Below are 14,530 nucleotides of genomic sequence, written 5' to 3' on the forward strand. Positions count from 1 at the left end.
TGGAGTAGCAGTGGGGTATTCCAGTTTGGTGTAGTGGTTAAGAGTGGCGAACTCTAATTTGGGAGAAGTGGGTTTGATTCCCCACTCCTCTACATGCAGCTGCTGGGTGACCTTGGGCAAGCCACAGTTCTCTCAGAGCTGCTCTCTCAAGAGCAGTTCTTGAAAGAGCTCTCTCAGCCCCACCTACCTCACAGGGTGTCTGTTGTGGGGAGAGGAAGGGAAAAGAGATTGTAAGCTGCTCTGAGACTCAGAGTGAAGGGCAGGGTATGAATTCAGTCTCTTCTTCTTCTTCTTGTAAAAGGGTGTTGTCATGTTAGGGGTTATTAGGATAGGAACTGATAATATAATGGCAGGTATCCTACAGCTTAGCAGTTCAAAGGCAAGAAATTGCAAGTAGATAACTAGGTATCACTTCAGTGGGAAGGTAACAGTGTTCCGTGCGCCTCGGCGTCTAGTCATGCTGGCCACATGATCACAGAAACGTCTTCGGACAGTGCTGGCTCTTCGGCTTGGAAACGGAGATGAGCACCGCACCCTAGAGTCGGATTCGACTGGCTTTCGAGCAAGGAAAACCCTTACCTTTACCTATCCTACAGCTGCTATATACTTTTTTTAGTATGGGTGTATGACCAGTCGGCACCTGAATACTGTGTACAGTTCTTATTGCTCCATCATCCAAGCAAGGACATTGCAGACTTGGGAAAGCAGGGGTGAAAGGTAGACCAAACTGATCCTCCCGATGAGGAAGGGCCAGAGCGCTTGGGGCTTCTTGGCTAACATGGCCTAAGGACAGGGAGGATGAGATAAATGCTGTCCAGACGAACATGATTTGTAACCATTTCCCCTTCCTCTCATAATAACAGAACCAACCTTGACCCTTTCCTATAATTAACACATGGAATACCTATTTCACATTATTAACTTAACGTATGGAATTTACCTCAGGCTTTGGTAATAGCCACTCGCTTAGATGGCATTTAAAATGTACAGATGGGGATCCCGGGATTCTTTTCTAGCTTGCCTGATAATCCCCTTCCCTTCCTCTCCCCACAACAGACACCCTGTGAGATAGGTGGGGCTGGGAGAGCTCTTTTGAGAACTGCCCTTGAGAGAACAGCTCTGAAAGAATGTATGACTGACTCAAGGTCATGCCAGCTGGCTGCATGTGGAGGAGTGGGGAGTCAAATCTGGTTCTCCCAGATTAGAGTCTGTGTTCCTAACCACTACAGCAAACTGCCTACGACAAATCCCAGTCTCAAGTGAACATCTTAAACAGGATGCTTATCAAACCTCTGATGGACTACCAGACATGGTTGCCAGGTAGTATTCAGCTTTGTGACCTGTAAATTGGGCAGGCCCACTGTAAACCATGACTGCTAAATGGAACCTGAATGTTCAGGAGCAGTATACCTCCAGGTATCAGAAGCTGGGACCAATTAACAGGGGAAAGTTACTTTCTTCGTGATCTGCTTGCAAGCATCCCGGATTAAGTTACTGTTGGTGACAGAATCCTAAAACAGATAGATCCGGTTCTCATCCAGCAAGGCAAGGCATATCTTCTTATTTTCAAACAAGGTTGATTTGTTTGAACCAGGACAATTTTAAATATTTTTTAAAATCATATTTACATCACTTGAGAGGAGGGAGCCAATTTAAACCAACATTCTCCATTGTTATTTAGGTACTTTTTCAATAAAAAGTGCATAACTAATTTGTTGCTTTAGCCATAAAGGAATATTATTCTCAGCCTGAACAGCCTTAATATAGTTGCAGAAGGCTGTATATCTGTCTCTTAAATATACAGCCATATTCTTACTACTTTAGAATGTGATATACAATGTATGGCTTCTTTTTAGATAGCTTTATGCTCATGAATCCAAACCCTTTCACAGCCTGCAACCACGACAGGTTTTCTGGATGGGAACAGCGCTAAGAAGTTCCTTCTTTCCAGTATCCCTTTCAGTTTTATGTCTCCCCTTTCTCCTTTAACTGCACTGCCGCACTCCCACCCCACAAAACTAAGGGGTAGTATTAGTCAGAATAATAGCAGCTGATGGTTACTGCCCAGATCAGGAAGGAAAAAAGACCACCCAAACAGATCAGTGGGTGAGATTTCAGAGGGCTTGCCAGCCCCCCACCCACCCACCGCCCTAAGACACAGCATACAAAATAAGCTATTGCATTATCTGATAGATATTTCCCCCCAGATTTTTCTTTACCTAGAAAAGAAGCCATTCGTAAATTCATAACTGGGTCACGTGTTCCGTCTGAAGAGATTATTTGTTTGCACAGAGTTCAGATTTTATTTGAAACCTTGTTTCTTTGAGGGGGAATTTTTTTGAGAGAGAAATCCGTTGCGGCTGAACTTGAAGCTTGTTTTGAAAATCCATTAAACATTTCATTAAAAGAAACACTTACTTTTTTATCCCCTCCCACCCTATTCCAGATTGCTTCAGGTGCCTCATGTAAATTGTCCAGCTAGCCAGTTAAGATCTGCTCCCCACCAGAGCCCTGTGCCCCGACCTGCAGAGATGAGGTGGGTGGCAAACTAGAGACAGGGCATTTTCTGTGGAGGCACCTTGCCTTCGGAGTGCCTCCCCTTCTGCCCAGCACTTATCATACTGTCCTTTCTCATGCTAGGCAGAAGAGCGCTGGGTATCTGATGCTATCTCCTCAGAGATGCATTTGGGGGTGGAGGGACAAAAGGGTCTGTATGACACCAACAGGGGTCATTTCCTGCAGGAGCACACAGGAGCGGAGCTCCGGCAGTAAAGAGCCCTGGGAGCGGGCACATGCAACAAGCCCCACCCCCTGCTCCCAGCAGCCCTCAGTCAGAGCAAGAAGCAGCCAGGTAAGCTGCAGAGCCCCCCCCCCCGCCCACCCTGGTTCAAAACAGGCCAGTGGCACCCTTAAGACCAAGTTTTATTCAGGCACAAGCTCTCCCTCCTCTGCGAGATCTGCACGTTCCCCCCCCCCAATAGCTACCAATCCAAAACAGTCCAGTAGAGCCTGAGCGGTGGGTGTTGCCTTCTGACACACTTCCGGTGACGTCAGGGGTGTGTATGGCATATGCAAACGAGTTATGCTAATGAGTTATGCTAATGAGCTCCTGCACCTCTTTTTCTACGAAATGACCTCTGACCACCAACAAGGGAAAGACTCACCTTTCCTCCCTTTAATTCAGAGTGGGCATTAGCTTGTCACCCCCTGAGGGGCCAGGTGGGTCTTTTCCCCATCTGGTAGATTGGCATTAGCCTGGGTGAGTTTTTCGCTTACTCTGCTGGGAAAAGGGCAACGGGTTATCCAATGGTTTTGGTGATGACTAGCCATTGGTATTGCATGTTGGCAGTAGCAGTGCGGGTCAAGCTGACTGAATGGTAGACAGTGCAGCTTAGGTGAGCACCCTGGGGCATCGTTTGGGTGGTGAAGGGTTAACCCTCAGACCAGGTCTGGGGCCTCAGTGCCTGCGTGGACCTGGGGCAGGAAGCCCTTGAGTGGGTGTCATCATCCTTGACCCACGTAGCCCCTGCGGCTAGGGGGACAGGAAGTGGCAGACCTCTCTTGAGCATGAAGGCTTGGCAAAGTGGAGCCTGAACCGTAGGTATGCAACAGCTACAGTTCATGGCTCGGAGTTAAGGTGGTGGTCTCCCCTATAAATCCAGGGATGTGTAAACAAGAGGAGGCCTGATTCTTCCACATTCCACCAATGTTCCACACACACTATGTCCAGGTTTGGAAGGGGGTTTTGGCCTATGGGCGCCGCAGGTCCCCTTTGATCAATGTCAACAAATAAATAAAATTGGCCTTTTTATTACCCAACGGAAGGTATTGGCTCTCCTTATTTTGGGTCGGCATGCAAAAGGGTTTCTATCTTTTTAGCTGTTTTATGCTCTTCTTCTAGTCTGTGGTCGGTTTTATGGATATTCAGCAGCCATTTTCTCCAGAAGAACTGATCTCTGTAGTCTGGAGATCAGTTGTCTTCAGGGCTTTTTTGGTAGAAAGAGCCCAACTGGAACTCATTAGCATATTAGGCCACACCCAACATCAGAAACTCATTAGCATATTAGGCCACACCCCTGACAGAACAGCAGGAAGTTGCTTCTGATATGTGTTTCTTTCTCCCCTATTAGGATTAGGTATTTATATGCTGAACCACAGGATTGTTGTTTTTAAATGATATTTTAGAACTTCTGAATGTATTATTAAATTATATATGATATTTTGTATAAAAAAAAAGAAAGAAAAAGAACAGGCCGGGGAAGGCACATGGAGCATTTAAATGCCTCCCCGATCCTTCCAGGGGGGCCCCTGGCCCGCCCGCCTCGGAGTCATCAGGGGTGGGTCACTCTCCAGGCCTTCCCTGTGTAGCCACGCATGCAGAGGGTTTGGCTGTAGTGGGCGTGGCCAACTCTGAAGCCAGCTGGAACTCTTACCTTTAGTGGAGTGAAGGTGGCCGGGGAAAGATGGCTGGGAGAAAGACTGGCTGGGGAAAAGATGTGCCAGTGGGCATAGTTATAGCCACAAGCACAGATGGCTTTAAAAGGGGCTTAGACAGAATGATGGAGGATAGGTTACACATGATGAATAAAGGAAATCTCCATGCTAAGAGGTAGTAAACCTCTGAATACCAGTTTTAGGGGGCAACGTCAGGTGAAGGCCTTAGCCGCCATATCCTGTCTGTCAGCCCTTGAGGGCAACTGGTTGACTATTGTGTAAAAAGCATGCTTGACTGGATGGTCTTGTCTGATCCAGCAGGGCACTTCTTATGTTCTTATGTGTGCATGCAATGTGCACTTCCTGTCTACTCTTGGGCAGCTGTCTGTGGCTAAGCTTCCATACATCAGAGCCACAAGATAGCACAAAGCATAGAACAAGACTTTACAACAAACAGGAAGTTGCTGCTGATATGTGTTTCTTTCTCCCCTTTTAGGATTAGGTATTTATATGCTGAACCACAGGATTGTTGTTTTTAAATGATATTTTAGAACTTCTGAATGTATTATTAAATTATATATGATATTTTGTATAAAAAAAAAGAAAGAAAAAGAACAGGCCGGGGAAGGCACATGGAGCATTTAAATGCCTCCCCGATCCTTCCAGGGGGGCCCCTGGCCCGCCCGCCTCGGAGTCATCAGGGGTGGGTCACTCTCCAGGCCTTCCCTGTGTAGCCACGCATGCAGAGGGTTTGGCTGTAGTGGGCGTGGCCAACTCTGAAGCCAGCTGGAACTCTGTTCCTGCCCAAAAATAGCCCTGGTTGTCTTTCTGGGAGATCTCCAGGCCAGCCCTAGGTTGGGAAATACCAGGAGATGTTGGGTGTGGAGCCTGTGGAGGGACCTCAGCAGGGTACAAAGCACCCTCCAAAGCAGCTATTTTCTCCAGGGGTACTTTTCTCTATTGTCAGGAGATCAATTGTAATAGCAGGATATCGCCAAGTCCCACCTGGAGGTTGGCAACCCAACCCTAGCCCAGTGGTTGCGACTTTGGGTTTTATTCAGGGGGGAAATGATGGCTTGTTTTGTTTTTATATTGATAGTTCATTATGAATTTTTGTAACTGTTTTTCTCTGTAAGCCACCTCACGCAGGACTCTGGAGAGGTGGCATATACGTTTCCTAAACAGATTAAAAATTACAAGAATAAGCCAAGTGTATATGCCATGAACAGGCATGAGGTGGGTGGGCACACCAAACTAATTTATTCAATTTGACTTGGAGGGGAATCCATTCCTAAGTTCCAACTACAGCAGTCAGCTAAACCCAAAGTGATAGAACAAGTCATTAATCCTCTGGTGCTGAGTGCTTTAAGTTATCTAGTTGAATTATCTATGATCTACAATTCTATTCTACCCCTCAAAGGGAACACATCTTCCCCCACCTCCGTTTTATCCTCACAGGGACTCTGTGAGGTAGGTTAGGCCAAGTGTGTGTGACTGAGCTAAGGCCACCCAGTGAGCTTTGTGGCAGAGATGGGGTTTGTACCCAGAGACTACCCCGTCCTAATCCGATACTCTGTTACCTCACACTGACTCTCACACTGAGTTTGACAGCCCAACTGGATGTGATTAATTTCTGTCACGAAACCGTGTATCAAATTGGAAACAGAAATTCAAAGCCGCCTTAAAAGAATGCGGGACTCTCTACACACACACTCAGAGAGGAATTGGAAAACATTTAGGTTTCTTTACCAGCAACACCCCCTCTATACACACACAGCTGTACACCCCTTCCTCCCTACAGATTAGAAAACACCCTCTTTCCTCGCTCTTGAATCTAGTCAGACCAGCGGAGCTGCTCTCCGTGAGCTGTTGAGAAACAATGGGGCTGACAGAAGATGAGTCATCCCTAGGGGTGTGAGGCTGCATTAAAAAAAATTCCAGAGGAGATGTCCGTGGGAACCAGTTACATAAACTTAAGGGCAATTTTATATGTCTGCCAGTGTTAAACAAAAGCCTTTAGTCCGGCCTTGTATGACGGAAGGCTGCTTCCAAATGGGGAGGATTCCCCATTGTAGATGGAAATGTCTCTGGGAACACAGAGGTGTTCATAGGGGCAATAGAGTGCCCCCATGCAAGGGCATTGTCCATATTTTCTGTACTACCTTCTTTGGCCAGCCACTCCAGCTTTTCACCAGCTTTAAAAATAAATAAATCAGTGGTAGTTATATCACTACCCTGACTTAGCCCAGTCTCATAAGATCTCAGAAGCTAAGCATGGTCAGCCCTGGTTAGTATTTGGACAGAAGACCACCAAGGAAGTCTACGATAGTAACACAGAGGCAGGCCGCGGCAAACCAACTCTGAACATCTCTTGCCTTGAAAACTCTACAGGGTCGCCAGAAGTCATAGAATCATAGAGTTGGAAGGGACCTCCAGGGTCATCTAGTCCAACCCTCCGCACAATGTAGGACTTTCACAAATACCTCCCCCCCACACACACGCACACAGTGACCCTTGCTCCATGCCCAGAAGATGGCAAAAAACCTCCAGGATCCCTGGCCAAACTGGCTGGAGAAAAACTGCTTCCTGACCCCAAAGTGGCGATCAGCATTTCCCTGGGTGTGTAAGAAAGGGCCACAAGAACTAAGCACTCATGCAACCTTTCCTGCCCTCATTTCTCATTATCTACCTAATGTATGTATTTTTGAGCTGGGCTTTGACCATAACCATTCATTCATGCATCCTTAAACAAATAACTTCCTGCCCTCTTTAAGTAAGCCTGCCATACTCAACAGTCTTGGTCATTAAAGGGATCCCCCCCCTGCCGCCCCTGGAATCATTAAAGCATAAAGAAGATCACGCTTATGCAAAATCTACCCTGAACTGGAGGCTAGCACTCTTGAGTGGGTTCTGCCGGGAAGCTGAGTTGGAGGAGCAGAGATCAGAACACTTCTGTTTCAGGTGGGGAGAGTACTTGCTGACATCGATTCCCCACCACACACACACACACCCCGTAAAACCAAAAAATTCCCTATTATAAAAGCAAATTCTTTTTATTTAAGTGTTAGCGATGTCCCATTTACGAAAGCCGTACGTGGAACAAAACAGTGCTTCAGGTGGGAGGGAGCCCTTGCTGGCCCCATCCTGACTGGGGTCATTGGACTCAAACAGGAAGGAGATCCAAACTCATCACCTCATTATTCAGATTCTTCAGGCTGCGCTCAAATATTCTCACCCAAAATGTGGAAAGAGTCGGTTTAGGGCATCCTTAAAGACAGGGTTGCCAGCAAGGGTGTAGACTTTCCAATTTCCCGGGGGGGGGGGGGGGGGGGGGGGGCCAGGGGTAGACTTTCCAATTTCCCAGGGGGGCTGGGGCTGGGCCAGAGGCATTGCTGTGCTAGAAGCAAGGGTGGCTCCCGGGGGAGGCTGAGCACCTTCCTGAAAATTTCGGCGGGGGCTGAAGCCCCGCCGCCCCCACGAAGATTATGCCTGGGGCCTGGGGATCTCCCGCTTTCACAACTGACCCCCAGCTCCCCTGGAGAAAATGGCTGCTTTTTGAAGGGTGGACTCTATGGCATTGTACCATGCTGAGGCCCCTCCCCAAACCCCGCCCTCTCCCGGATCCACCCCCCAAAGTCTCCAGGTATTTTCCAACCCAAACCTGACAACCCTACTTAAAGATTTGTTGAAATACAAGCTTTTGTGGGCAATGGCCCTCTTAGTCAGGTGCACAAAATGTGTTTTCTGTCAGGAGAAATACACACACGAGGGTAGCCAGCTATGGCTTGAGAAATACCTGGAGATTTGGGGGGTGGAGCCTGGGGTGGGAGGAGTTTGGGGAGGGGCAGGCCCTCAGTGGGATATAATTCCATAGAATCCACCCTCCAAAGAAACCATTTTCTCCAGGGGAACTGTCACCTGGAGATGAGTTCTAATTCCAGGTGATCTCCGAGCCCCACTTGGAGGTTGGCAGCCCTAGCACACACAGCAGAAGGAAAGAACTGTTGATACCTTTTGAATTTCAGAGCCCTTGTTCACTTTTTTTCTTTCTTTCACTCTGCTGTGCACATATTTCCGTTCATTGAGAATCCATTTTGTGCTCCAGACAAAGTGGGCTACAGCCCATCAATAAAGGCACCCTTTTTGGGTTTTGCTGCAACAGACTCATCCATCCAGCCCACTGGAATCTGACTACAAAAGAGGGCTGTTTTTGATGAGGGGAGGGGTCATTGGTTAGATTCCCAAAACACCCTTGTCTTCCAAAAATCCCTTCATGACTTCTGTCTTTGTGGGTAGCTCCTTCCCCAGATATAGCAGGGCCTCCCTACACATGTACACAGTTCCGTGTGCCACAGGTTGCCCTTCGAAAATTTTTCATGTCAAACTGATTCTCTTCCCCTCCCCAATATTCTGCCCACAGAGAAAAAATCTCACATTTTTTAAACTCTCCTGGTTACAAAATGCCTTGTTGTTGGGTGAGGCCTTTGCCCTTCTGAGGGCAGAGGTGCTGTCGACTTCTAGGGTTGCCAGCCTCCAGGTGGGGCCTGGGGATCTCCCACTTTTACCACAGATCCCCAGCCGACAGAGATCAGCTACCCTGGAGAAAATGGCTGCTTTGAAGGGTGGACTCCATGGCATTGTACTATGCTGAGGCCCCTCCCCTCCCCAAACCACGCCCTCTCCTGGCTCCACCCCCAAAGTCTCCAGGTATTTTCCAACCCAGACTTGGCAACCCTATCGACTTCACTGGAGGCCCTCTACAGTCAAACAAGGCCTGTCCCCAGTTCGCTTTCTCTTGGGTTTCAGCCTACCGTTCCCACTGCTGCATGAGGCTGTGCTGGGGGAATTCTAGCGCCTAAAATGCTGTACCGTCTCATGAGAGATTTTCCCCTGTTGCTGGGTCCAATTTACAACCCCCTTGGTGCCCGTCAGTCTGGTGTTGGGACTAGCCAGCATGGAATTTCACTTAATCATCGTCATCCGCTGGGCCACAGCGCTGCCTGCAGAACATGACGATCCTGCCCGTAAAAGATAGGCTGGGGATATTACAGTCTCTTCTTTCACTTCCCCATTGCCTGAGAACTCTGGGCTTTTGTTGGTCAACAATGCAGAAAAATGCAACGGGGACTTCCTCCTTTTCAGAGTCCATTCCGTAACACAGCCCAAGCAATACATAAGAAATGTGCTGCCCAGTCTTGTGTGTGTATAGCTGGAAGAAAATTCAGTAGGGCTTGCTCCCAGGTAAGTATGCACAGATTTGTGTCCCTGAGGAATCTCAACTGTCCTTCATGGCATCTTGGCTCCCATAAGAGTGAGTAGCTGCAGTGCCAAAATAAAAAAGGGCTCTGGGAAAGCCTCTGCTGTGCTCATGCTGGGGAAATACCTGGAGATTTGGGGTGTGGAGCCTGGGGTGGGAGGGGTTTGAGGAGGGGCAGGCCCTCAGTGGGATATAATCCCATAGAGAAGCAGCCATTTTCTCCAGGGGAATTGTCACCTGGAGATGAGTTCTAATTCCAGGTGATCTCCAAAGAGCCCTTTGCCTGTGCGTCTGCTCAATGCACAATGTGAACCTCAAACCATACCTGATAAGGATGCTAACAACCTGGATAAAAAAGGTCCCTCCCCAATAGAGGCTTAATAGGATGTGTGGTGGAAGGAATTTTTTAATCAGATCTCTTTCTCTGCCCACTGACCCAGTCAGGCCAGGGCAAGGAAACATTTCCTGAAGCCTCCAGAATTTTCCTTCCTGAAGCCTCTCTGGTATTTGGTTCCTCCAAATCTCTATTCCCTGCTTGGAGAAGGGGGGAGAACTTGACCTACCAATTATCTCTCCTGCTTGATCTATTAGCATTTGTATGAATGTAAGCTGGGAAGCAATTGGACTGCTTTCCTCCCTTTCTGCCTGTTGTCTGCCCAGAAGGGAAAAATACATTTACAACTCAGAGTGAAAAGCTCTAAAGAAAAGAGGCATTTCTTCACAGGATGTTATTTACCAGGTGATTTTATTTAACTCCATGCCCTGGAAATGTTCAGCTGCCCATTTCTACACATCAAGCCTCTGATAACGGTGACAAGTCCTTTTGTTTAAACTAAGAAGAAGAAGAAGAGAAGAAGAGAAGAGATTGGATTTATACCCCGTCCTTCATTACCCAAAGGTGTCTCAAATCGGCTTACAAACTCCTTTCCCTTCCCCTCCCCACAACAGACACCCTGTGAGGTGGGTGGGGCTGAGAGAGCTCTGACAGAAACTGCCCTTTTTCAAGGACAGCTGTGCCAGAGCTTGTGACTGACCCAAGGTCACATCAGCAGCTGCAAGTAGAGGAGTGGGGAATCTAACCCGGTTCTCCCAGATTAGAGTCTGGTGACAAGTCCTTTTGTTTAAACTAAGGTCTGCTCCAGTCACATAGAATGGGGAGCTTAATGAGAAGTCAGCCAAAGCCTCCGTTCTGCTGATGCTGGTGAGGAATAAAGAGCCCTTTGCCCATATGTTTACTCGATGGGCAATGTCAGCAGGCCTCAAACTATATGGGGCAGTGACGAGCCCTTTTGTTTAAGCCAAGATCTGTCCCAGTCTTGTAAAATGGGAACACATAATGAGAATGCAGCCAAAGCCCCTCTTGCTACTCAGGACAGTGCTGATTATAGAGCCCTTTGCCCACCTGTCAGCTGAATGCAGCAGTATGAGTTAGGCTATGATTATGTAGTCTAAACGTGGGTCTGATCCAATCATATATTAGTGGCTTCTGATTCTTAGAAGCACACGGGCAAGAGGAACTGAACCCTTCTGCACCCACCACTTAACCTCCCTGTTGTCTCTCTCCCCAAGCACTTTTGCAGACTTCCTCTATTCAGCTAAGAAGAAAAGTGCCTAAGGGTGTGGGAGAGGGAGGTAAGCTGCAGGTGGAGAGATGGCAAAGTATCCCTCATTTCACACACTCCTACAAAAACCAGGGCTACATATACTTCCCGTTCATTTCAAACTGGGCAAAGTGGTTTCAACAAATGGGTATTCCACTGGGATAACTAATTTGGTTCATATCCGTATACAGTACATACTCGGTGGACAATGTAAGTTTGAAACTATATTTGACAGTGACAAGCCATGTGTGTGTGTGCATGCAAGCGTATGTGTGTAAAGCTTAACTGTTCACTCCCAATTTCTTGTATCATGGCTTACACCAAAGCCTCCAATGCAGCTCATGCTAGGGAGGAAGGGGTTAAAGAGCCCTTTGCCCATATCTGCTCACGGTCTCAGTGTGGTGGCAAACCTGTTAGTTTAAACCTGGCCCTTTCTGCTCACATAAAAGAGAATGCATCATGAGGAGTCAGCCAAAGCCTCTGTTTCTGTACACACTGGGGTGGAGGTGGTTAAAAAGCCCTTTGCCTATAGGTCTTGTCAATGTGGCAGTGTGAGCCAGTGGCTGAAGACAACACTAGATCCTAAACCCTTGACCAATTCACAATATTTATGAGCCAATTTGGTGTAGTGGTTAAGTGCGCAGTCTCTAATCTGGGAGAACTGGGTTTGACTCCTCCACTTGCAGCTGCTGGATGACCTTGGGCAAACCATAGTGCTGTCAGAGCTGTTCTGGAAAAAGGAGGTCTCTAGAGAGCTCTCTCAGCCCCACCGACCTCACAGGGTGTCTGTTGTGAGGAGGGGAAGGGAAAGGAGTTTGTAAGCCACTCTGAGACTCCGAGTGAAGAGCGGGGTATAAATCCAATCTTTTCTTCTTCTTTCTTCTCTTCATGTATACCCTAGGGTTCCTGTTAAAAATTAACTGCTAGCCACCCTCAAAAATTTATTTATCTTATTACACCAATTCTATCCTGCCTTTCCCCATGGCTCAAGGCAGCTTACAGTACATAATTGAAACCAGGGCTATTTTTGGGCAGGAACGCACAGGAACGGAGTTCCGGCTGGCTCCTGAGTTGGCTACGCCCAGCAGGAACTCAATAGCATAACAGGCCACACACCCAACAGCAGAAACTCATTAGGATTGGTTACATTAGGGGTGTGTGGCCTAACATGTAAAGAAGTTCCTGCTACAAAAAAAGCCCTGGGTTTTGACAACAAACAAGGTAAACAGAATAACATGTGGGGTGTGGCCTAATATGCTAATGAGCTGCACTGTCAGGGGTGTGGCCTAATATGCTAATGTGTTTCTGCTGTTGGGTGTGGCCTATTATGCTAATGAGTTCCTGCTGGGCTTTTTCTACAAAAAAACCCTGATTGAAACACTAGAGAACAATAAAACCCAAAGCCCCCTCCTAATAAAATGCCTGTGTATTAAATATTTTCAAAAGGGTCCTCACTGCTGGAACGTAGGCTGAATGAAAGGAAAAAGAACACTGAGGGAAATAATCACATGAAGCTGCCCGACACTGATTCAGGCCGGTGATTCTTCAAGGTCAGTATTGTCCACTCAGACAGGGAGTGGCTCTTCCACGTCACCTGCCGCCTGGTCCTTGTAATGGCAGTTGCTGGGGATTGAACTTCAGGCCTTGTGCCTGTCAAGTAGATGCTCTACCACGGAGCCATGGCCTTCCCACAGGGTAGTGATGCTGTCCCTTTATTGTCATAAAGTTTTCAAACTTCACATCAGGCTGGGTGTTTGGTGCAAAAACTGGGGAAGGGGGGAGAAATATGACGGGAAAGCCCCAGATCTGTACCTTGTAGAAGCCTTAAAATGAAGAGGCCACAACAGCAGGGAGGGCGGGGTATAAATCAAATCAATCAATCAATCAATCAATTAATAATAGTAACAATAACAACAACAACCAAAGGGGTGGGGATGCCCCTGCATTTCTTTCAAAAAGCTCTGATCTACCTGAAGCGCTCACTAGAAATGGACAATAAATGTAACCAGAGAAAAAACAGGCATATTCTGCTATGTTTATATGGGCTGCCTTTTATTTGTATTACGTTTTCAGTTGACGTCTGTTAATATTTTAGCTGTTATCTGCCTCGGGACTGCTTGGCAGCAAGAGGAGGCATATAAATTTCGCAACAACAACATCACCATTACATAGCGGAATCAGCCCTGGCAAAGCAGCCTGAGAATATTCGCTTCAGCTTTCGTATTTGAGGGAGGTCTATCAATGGCCTTTAGGATTAAATGGCGCCTCCATGTTTAGAGGCAGTAATGCTATGAATACCAGTACTGGCAGGTAACAACAAGGGGAGGCCTTGGTCTCCTGAAGACACCCATGTTTGTTTTTTAATTGATGGCCAACTATACATGACACTGGGATTCCGTAACTGGATATCCTGAGGTGTTAGTAAAGGTAAAGGTTTACACACACACACTCATGCACGCCCCGCCAGGCCCGGGCGGGGGACGGGGAGCCTCCCGGCCGGGAGTGACACAACAGGCCCCAGATCGCCAGCCTATGCCGGGCGGCTGCTGCAGCGGCTTTTGCACCTGGCGCCACTGCCAGGGCTGCACTGAGCCATGCCGAGGAGGAAGAGGAGCTTCCCGTGCCGCCCGGTTAGGGCGGCAGCGGGGGGCTTTTGGGGGGCGGGGTGCAGTTTGGCACCCCTGAGGGCCAGCATGCCCTAGGCGAGCACAGACCTTCCAGTCTGCAATTCAATGTCTTAACCACTTGAGCCCTAAAAGAACACTTCCTATGGATATGGATTTGGACCATAGGGTTGCCAGCAGGCCTGAAGAAAAATTACCTTTGGAGGCTTCATGAGCTGTTTGTTATTTCCCAGGTGATGTAATTTACCTTCACGCCCTGAAAAGCTTCCACTGTCCCTTTCCACACGTCAATCCTGTATTAAAGAGATGGGGCATTTTTCTCTAGACTTATTTGCATCCGTAGCCCATGGTGCTGGGACAGGGGGGTAGATTAACTCTCCTCTGTGCTGTTTCCCGGGCCAGATTTGCCCTTTAGTGATGGGGTGAGGGTGGGGGGAGAGATATGCCTGGATCCTATCTGAAGAAGTGAGCAGTGACTCACGAGAGCTCCTACCCTGCCACAAATTTTGTTAGTCTTTAAGGTACTACTGGACTCTTGCTCTTTTCTACTGCTACAGACAGACTATCAGGGCTACCCATCTCAGTCTATCTCCATCTGGATCCTATCCGTCTCC

The sequence above is a fragment of the Gekko japonicus genome, unplaced genomic scaffold (genome assembly GCF_001447785.1).
Source record: "Gekko japonicus isolate JY-2015 unplaced genomic scaffold, Gekko_japonicus_V1.1 scaffold2490, whole genome shotgun sequence".
In the NCBI taxonomy this organism is placed as follows: Eukaryota; Metazoa; Chordata; class Lepidosauria; order Squamata; family Gekkonidae; genus Gekko; species Gekko japonicus.